The following is a 9,121-nucleotide window of genomic DNA, read 5'->3' on the forward strand; positions in this document are numbered from 1 at the left end:
CCTTTTGGATAATGTTTTTGAAACCCATAATCACTATTAGAAAAAAAAAATGTTACTAACTCCACTGCAAACTGTTGCATCGATGAACTTCCGGAGACCAAAATTGTTCTTAACAAAATTGTGAGGGAAGTGTTGTGAGTTGCGCACGAGTTTTGGTGATTCTCGTACCCAGGACCCTTTGTTGTGAAACTGGATTTTTCCGTGGGCAATCTTTAAATATAATTTCAAAATTATAAGTCTCAATGCAGTTTACTATTTCATAACAAATTGACGGTAAATTTATGGCGAAAAAGCAAACGTACTCAAAGATATACAAAAAAATTTTAAGTTGTATGCATGATGGCCTATTGAATTTAATTTAATTTTATATCTGGATTTATTGTAATGCCATGAAAATGAATGTTAGAAAATCTATGGTACAATTCTTACTTTAGGCCTTTGTCCTGTGATGAAGTAACTTAAACCTGTGTACAGTAAAACTGAAACAGTTCTTCTTCTTTTTTTTTTTTTTTTTTTGCCCCTTTTCTTTTCTTTTTTTTTCTTTTTTTTCCTTTTCCGTGTCCAACCCAGTTCAAAAGCTGAATACCATAGTAACATTTTGTGAATTGTTACTGTTTCAGAATTGTTGCCACAAAAACACCTTCGAATTATGAAACTTTTTTCTAGCCCATGAATCTCTTACATTACCTTCTTATTGAAATTTTGTAAATGATGAACATATGACTGGCGTTAAAATCGAAAAAAAAAAATGCTATCTACACTTTAAGTTCCTTACGACATTTTGAAAAATTGCGCTTAACTAACATCACAAGTTTAACTTGTTGATCTCGTCTACTGTTTCTATTTGCATCGTCGCAATCCTGAGATAAGATTTTCGGTGACAATCGTTGACACTTCGGGAATGTTCGGCCATTCGGTCTTCTAAGAAACACTAGCCGCCAGCTTCACTTTTGCCGCGATGCCTCAGTATTATGTCATTATTATCTGCGATATTGCACCCTGGTTTTATCTTGCTCGGGATCTACTTCATACTCAGCGCTTTGTTGTTTAACACAACAACATAGTCTACTGAAAAACGATTTCTTCTCGGCCCGAGCGCGCGCCTTCTCTGGTACTCCAGTTCCGGGCTGTACCTATCGCTATTTCTGAAATCCCTTCGTTGTCCCTTTTTAGACCTCGCTGTTCTTCTTCGCTTCGCCTCTCTCATAATCTCGTTCTTTTTCCTCAGGAGTGTTCCTGTACTGGTCAGTAGATCAGGACCTTCAGCCGTCCTCGAGTCTGGTTGTGTAGGCGATGGACTCCCACCAGCGTCTTTCAAATCGACATCACTAAACGCACTATTCACACCATATCCACCCATTTCTACATCTACAGCTCTTTCACTATAAAACGGAAAATCTGTCATGGTCCCCACCTCTGTAGTCGATTTTTCAGTCGCCGCCGCAACTGCTGCTGCTGGCTTCTCCTTTTGTTTCGTCAAAGTGAGGTATTGAATCTCATTTTCTTGCTCTCTACAAGTCTCCTCTATTCGGCGTTGCTTGTTGAGCAGCGCTTTCTCTCGTAGCTGCGAGCTTTCCAAACACGCCTCAAAATCTTTTTCTCTTTCAAGCGCATCGCTCAGTTCATCCAGAGCTTCTGTCAAGTCGCTCTCCAAAATTAAAATTTTTTGCTTGAAATCCTCAGTTACTCTCTGTGATATAAAAAAGATATAAATCAGGGGGGTAGGAACAGTATACAGGGGACACTGGGATACAGTATTTTTACACTAGAGTGTAGGGTGAAAGATACTGTGACATCAAAAAAGATATAAATCAGAATGGTGTCAAAAAGTAGGTCCGCTTTGCGTGCATAGTTGATTAGAAGGTTTAAGAAGTTTCTTGCTTTTAGAATGAACCTACGAAACATTTAGAGACAATATCCTCTATAAATTCCAGATTCTCAAAATGGACATTAAAAGACGTGTATGGCTGTCAGGAAAATTAGTCTATTGTAAGTTTGAGAGTGATACAAGAAGGGTTTTATTTATCGTTTCCAGCCATTGCTCACTACGTGATTTAAAATGGCGGATAGCGTTATCAGAGGTCACAGATAAGAAGACGAAGCAAATCGGAACTAGATATTGTAAATCGGAAACGACCCGACAGTTTAAATATCCCGAATTGTTCCGATGTACTCCGAGTTTGCTGTTATGTTGTTGTTGTTCTTGTGCTGCTATTTTTGTTGTTTGTTTGTTTGTTTTGATGTCTTGAAGTGTAAACTCAACTGCAGAGAATTATATATTTTCTTACCTCCCTTTCTTTCTGTTCCATGTAAAGTCTAAGTTTCAAATCGAAGTTCTCTTTCTTTAGCTCTTGAATTAACTGCAAGAATCGGAGATTAAAATTCAGTGACGGAGTTATAGCCAGGATTCCATTTAGATTCGCGCTAACGTTTCTAGCATTGCAACTGTCAGAGCCGGTTACCTTAAGGGAGCGGTCTTGTCAGTCTAACTACTCGAAATCTGGAATGACAACCATAGCCGCCCACATTTCTCCTGGCATTAAAAGACTCGAGACTAACTGAAAAGTTATATTACTCCGTCTCTTCGTTACTTTTGCCATTACCTTCTTTGTATTTGCTTTTTATTTAAATGTCCCTTCACTTTTTAGAAGTTTATATTTCGCCAAATATGATGCATATCGGCTCATGCCTTGACAAATCCGTGACACAGTCCCTTTAATTGCAGATAAGTAGCTTACTGTAATCAAAACAAGGGTTATAAAGTATAGTTAAGATGGTTTCCCCCAACGAGAGGAAGTACGACCTCAGCGTGAAACAAGCAAGCACGGACCCGAGATGAGGCCGGGGGCGCGAGGACCGAGGGGGGCGACAATGCAAAGACAGAAGGCTGAGGCGCCGGCTCGAATTTCAGCGGAATCCGTCTAAGTCCCAAGAAGTGAGACATTTTCACGCCAAATAATGCCACGATTTTAAAACTCAAAAATGCGTCAAAAAAATCGGAAAAAGTTTTCCAGATTGTTCGATTATGTTCGTAAATTAAACCTGGCGTAATAAAATATGAAGATACAGCAATAATTTTTTGAACACAATTTCTAAAATGTTTGAATTGATGACTCTTTTCCTTCCAGTAATATATTTTTAGTTTATGTTTCTACATGAAGGAAACACACGATTGCTGTTGCGATTTCAAAGAATCTCAACAATGTTATAATTGCGTACTTTAACTGCATATTTAAATAAATTATAAAAATAATATGGCAACAAGTTTCTGAAAAGCCACTTTACGTATTAAGATGGTTAACTTTATAAATGTTTTAAATTGCTTTTAAAGTAAAACAATATTGTTTACTGAAACTTTAAAACAAATGTTTTTTTTTGTATTACTATAAATCAGTTGTTACTCTCATAACAAAAGTTGATTGGTTTACATTCATGTTGCACGTCACGCGAAATTTTAAAAGATATATATAATATAATTTCCTCAAACACATAGCAATTTTCTGAAAAATTTAGCAGTTTGATATAAACACTTACCGTTTCATGGTCCTTGATCGTGTGACCACCAGGCGAGGCAACTGGAAAAACAACAACAAAATCCCTACATGAGCAATATTAGACATAAACTCAATTTACACCTATAAGAAAAAAATAGTTGCAACAGCGGTGAACCACAAACTGAATAAAGATAAGATTTTTAAATTATTGTTTTAAATTTTTTAGCGAGTTGTTTAGCAGCTGTAGTAAAATTTATTTTTTTATTTATCTTTTTTCAAGATGTTTTTGATGAGTTTTGTAGAGTTTTATAAACAAAGTAAAACGTCACAATACGCCGACACGGCCATGTTTTTACACGAATTTCGCGTGCCGGAAACTATGACGGAATTTAAGCACGGAACTTACAAAAGAAGCTTCCACGAGATGATTTTCGTTCGGTATTCTTTCGACTATCCTTCTAAGATATTAAATTATTAAACATCGATATAAAATATTGATTTGTTGCTTAACCTACCGCTCAAGGCTTCGAGCTGCTCAAGGCTCCTATAACTTTGCATCTTGGCTTTGTCTAATTCCTCTGTATAAGAAAAAACAAAATAATAAATAAGTAAAAGGCTAGCATTACTGCGTAACGTAAGAATTAAATTTTAAGCGAAAGCTAGTGACTTGATCTTTGTATGAAATAACAATATCACTCATAAATGAGAATGACTGAGGCATTGTTAAGGTCGGATGAATTTAAACCTGGTATTGATCGCGAGTAATTTCCCGCAAAATATCTTAAATGGCAGCAAAATGGCAGACGCTACCTTATCACTAAATGTAGCGGGCTTAAGGTCGACGCAGAGATCGGATATTTCATTAAACAATCGGCTTACCTACGTAAAAAGTGTGATCAGTCTCAGTGCTCAACTTGGCCTGGTTGATTTTTGAATAAATGTTTGATAAATGAGTTTGTTAATTCGCGTTTACAATCCAATTCTTTGGCCCTACGGCTATGGATGGATTCCCTGTCGATTGAAAGCGCTATCTGGTCTCCAATTTCACTTCAAGGATGTAAATCTTAATCCTGGTTACATGATAACATCGGTGAAAAATAAATACATCGCTGAATCTTCAAATATGTTATAGATTCGAAACATCCATAGCTGAAAGCAATAAATTGCCCTGGGTTATTTTCTTTTCCGCACGGTGATTCTACCAATGGCGTATGTCTTTCGCAAATTAATAATAATGACGAGTAAATAGCTGTCTTTATTTTGCACAGGTGGGTCTCTGAAACTCTAGTACCTTCTTTTATTTGCAAAGCTCGACTTATAACAACATTCAAGCGAATCTGGTGACCTTTATATCAACAAAATGCTCGTTGAATCATCTTTCCATTTTTGCGAGGCAGTTCCCGTGACGAACCTATTTTTAGAAGAATAGAGCACGATAATGGCTTTCTTAGCCTATTAGAGAGTGAAAATGGTTGTTATAATCGGTGGCTTTACAAACATAAAGTTCACTTCGAGTCAAATCTTGTCGTTTTGAAAGAAAACGGGGGATGTCTGAAACATGGCATTGTACGTCAACATAAGTGAGATGTAGAAATATATTGTTTTCTTTTAACCCATAAAACTGGCAAAAGTTCCTTTCTCAAACATTGTTTTCTTCAAATAGATAAATTTGAAAAGCAAGATAGATGAGATTCGTTACCAACCAAGGATTACTAAAATGACTATATACTTCACGTGAAAAAGCCTCTTTGAAATAGTAAGATTCGTTGTATTGTAAACTTCTACACTGAAGAATTTTCCGTAATGATAGTGTCGATCTGCTGTATAAATGTTGGTTTTAAGAGTTGGTCGACAAGTTTCGATGCCAAATGAAACCACGTACCTTTATGGTCCCCCATGGCAGATTGTCAGTCACAAAACGACAGAGTCAATCGTTATACTTCCAAATCTAACAAGGATTCGCTTCTGCCAAAGCTAACACAAATCTGTCTCTAAAATGATATTGGTTCCCTTCTTTGGCGTCGAGCAAGTTTCTAGCACGTAAATGGGGGGTTTAAGTTCAGCGACGATATTGTAATTTTAAATTTAATTTATTCGTTTTCGCAAAAAAGGAAGTTTATACGTAGAACAATAGCGGAATATTATAGCATCGGGTATATTTACTACTTCGTCATTTTAGAAGACAAAAATACATAATTAAAAAGGAAATTATGAGAGTGATGTAATTTGACGAATTTAGACAAAAATTATCTATCACTTTCGACATATTATTGGCCGACAAACAAAAAATACAATATATATTCGATCGTTAGCATATATTGCTACGAAATTCCTTGAAAGTAATATCAAAATTTGAAAGAAGCTACTTAAAATTATATTTATATACGATGAGCAAGCCATTCTTTAAAAAGTAGTATTTACTTCGTTTCTCATAGCTAGAGCTTTTTTAACATTAAAATGCACTAATCCCGGCTACCTATACTTATCTTGGAAGTGCCGTGTTAAGATACACATTTGTGTGCATGCATCAGCCATTTTGCGGTTAAAATTTCTAATCATGCACGTGTTGTACAAAAATAACCAACTTTCCTACCGCGACCTACAGTTAATTATATTCTATTTTTACTTATGGTCTATATAACTGACGCGCAGTTATAAATCTGGACGGACCATACCCTAATGAGTCCCTAATGTCTTTTATTTTCGAAGAGTTTATTTTCGATAATTTCACGAGCCAAAATTAAAAGCGCAAAAGTTTGTCCTTGAAATGAAAGGTAAATATTCCCTGAGTGACTCTTCGCGATACTCAAAAAATACAAAACTGTAATAACGGGACCGATTTCGTGAACTTGAGGCGAATTTCTAAACCTCAACAAAAATAATAAAGAGCCGAGGGAAAGTTTGACTTCTGTTAGCCTGTATTGAGCGTAATAAAGAAAAGGTATTTTTCCATTCAAGCATATGGGCTCACAAATATATTGTACTAATTTTCGAATTCAGATACAAAAACATCCCATAGTTGACATTTTATATCGCACAATGAAGAGGTCTTTTATCAGCAATATTTACCCGAAACAAACCTGGTCTGTTGCCGTGAATTTGCATATGAGTTTGCTGATAATTTGTTTTTAGTATTGATAGCGCGTTGAATAGGGGAAACCAGGACTTGAATGACTGTAAAAGATATTGTGATCTAGTATAAACTTGGCAAGTTTTGCTGTCTACGTGTAGACGAGAAGGCTTTTTAAGAGAGCACGTTCACTATAGGTCTTGATTGCATGTCATTTAAAATTCGACACATTCGAAACGGAGCCATCGAAAGCATAATTACTAACAACGAATCGGCGATAGAGCCAGGTTTAACTCACACGCGTAAATTTACTTATAAACTGGATAAAAGATAGGGAGGAAACGCGTTCGGGCGTTATAGCCTTCGCGTTAGAACCACTCAAGCGAAACGAGAAAACACGGGCACGCGCTTAAGACAGGCGTAATTTCGCGTAGAAGGATTGTTAAACAAGTGAACTTGGCAAGCTCCCAGTTGGTGAGGTTCTTGTTTTCTTTTAAATTTGAATTTTGAATTAAAAGCATCAGGTAGATTTTCGACAATATCGGTCTGGAAATTTAAGATCTGCATGCTGAATCCAAAAATGTTTTCTGTACATTGTATTAGCACAGCTCGTCCGCTCCATCGCATTTCCTCAAAATAAACTCCGTATCGAATTTTCATTTTAAACGATTGTAGACAGGTTATCTTTCGTCAAGGAAAATAATTAGAAAATCGAGTTTTCTTACCTTAAATTATTCCATGTAAAATCTCATATTTTCGTGTACTGAAAACGTCAAAATTTTCGTCTCAAATATTCACTTAGTAACTTCCAAGGTTATATCCCTTCAAATCCACAGTTAGACCGTAAATTAGAGTGTGGATAAGCCTGAAATATTGATGACGGTTTCGTAAGTGTATAAAATAACCTGTCTTATTGTGTTTTTAGCCAATCAGCGGACGAGTTAGCGAGGAACCTTTTGTTTACGCGCCAGCTGAGTCAATGCCTCGTCTCGAAGTGGATGCCGGGAGGTAGAAGAACTACCGCCGTCATTTCACGTCACACGGAGTGTCATGGTGAAAGATTTCATCAAAACGCTCTCCGGCCTACACGTGTTACCTTTATTTGAATATCCCCCGTTGTGGAAGATATTCTTAGCCTATAATATTATACTCCGTTTAAAGGAGATGAATCGCGTTTCAAACAGCCAGAAAGTCATAAAAAAGGTCGATAAATAGGATAATGTAAGATTGCAAAAATAGGATAATGTAAGTGTTGACGGTTTTTGCCGACTTGAACGTGAGGTTATTTTAGATAGGCGCGAAAAATGGTTTTCTTGAGGAAGCGTCGCCTAGTAACAACGACCTGAACAACTTGCACTTAGACAAAATAATTCAAAACAAGAGAGGATTTCTGGCTTGCCGGAATAGAGTTTGAGGAAATGAAATTTCAAAATAACAGTTGCACGACTGAAATATATTTTTCAGATAAAACAAAACTTCCTTACTTCAAAACTGATTTTGCAGTCATGTCGTACGAATAAATTGGTAGCAAATTAAAGTTCACGGGCAAAAATCTATACCTAGAATGTTCCACGGATCTGCTATCGCCCGGGTACTTTTTTATTCTTTTTATCGAGAATAAGACGCTGAAAAATTATTGGCTTTTCAAAGAAGGGGACTACACAAATTGAAAAGTAAAAACCACTACAACAAAAATGATATGAAACGACACAGTAATATTATTAAAAGTAGTTTATCGTGAGGTTGCATATCGTTAAATGCATAAATGTTACACCGATCGATACATTCTATTTTTTCGGAATAATTTCTGGTAAAATATAAGGCGAAGTTTGCATTCGTCAGGTTTCAAGACAATTATTCAGTTAAAACAACTTGTTGTATTTGTTAAGCAAGCACGTCCAGCTGGCCCTTTCAAAATACTATTTTGACTTGTAAACACGTTTCGCTTTTGATCGTTTTGTATTCACTTGTGCTCATTTTAATTTTTGATGGTGCTTTCAGAAGAATAGGCGAGGCGGGAGGCCAAAAATAAAGAAGAAAAAAGCTATATTGGAATGCTTCTTTTCACTACAGACTCTAGTAATTCTCAGTTCATCCGTCCCTCCGGCATATACAAATTAAAACCTCTCGAAAATTCAACCGCTATATTAAAGCAACCTTCTAGTTTTAATCTATTATTGACAATGAAATATCGTTCATTACTTTCATAAAATTTTAGTATCAATAAATTTTTTTCTCGAATTTTCTCTGGTAAAGGATTCAGAGGGATTCATATATACCAGAGTATATAGCAGTCCTATGCCAGGTCTAATGAGCAATTATGATTTCAGTACCCTAGATAACGGCACTGCCGCATCGCAAGATGGAGCAAGTTAGTAAACAAACCTACGTACAATGTCTTTATGTGATACTATCCGTCTTGTGCCTGTCTATCTGATCTGAAGAGATCGCTTCAGAATCCTTGCACGAATTTTCTACTCAATCATTTTATACAACCTACCTAACAGTCCAAGACTTTCCATTGCATGTTTTTGTAAAATAAAAACTCCACGTTGAA

At 36.2% G+C, this 9,121-nt stretch overlaps 1 pseudogene across 1 annotated transcript; it reads right to left on the reverse strand.

Annotated features, from left to right (window-relative positions):
* Nucleotides 1-578: 578 nt before the first annotated feature.
* Nucleotides 579-9,121, reverse strand: LOC144628024 (uncharacterized; annotated as a pseudogene). Its single transcript, XR_013566192.1, has 5 exons — nucleotides 9,065-9,121; nucleotides 4,010-4,072; nucleotides 3,535-3,575; nucleotides 2,289-2,360; nucleotides 579-1,690 (listed from the first exon to the last, which is right to left on the reverse strand). The product of XR_013566192.1 is annotated as an uncharacterized LOC144628024 (transcript).

The sequence above is a fragment of the Oculina patagonica genome, chromosome 10 (genome assembly GCF_052425735.1).
Source record: "Oculina patagonica isolate OP01 chromosome 10, crgOcupat, whole genome shotgun sequence".
Taxonomy (NCBI): domain Eukaryota; kingdom Metazoa; phylum Cnidaria; class Anthozoa; order Scleractinia; family Oculinidae; genus Oculina; species Oculina patagonica.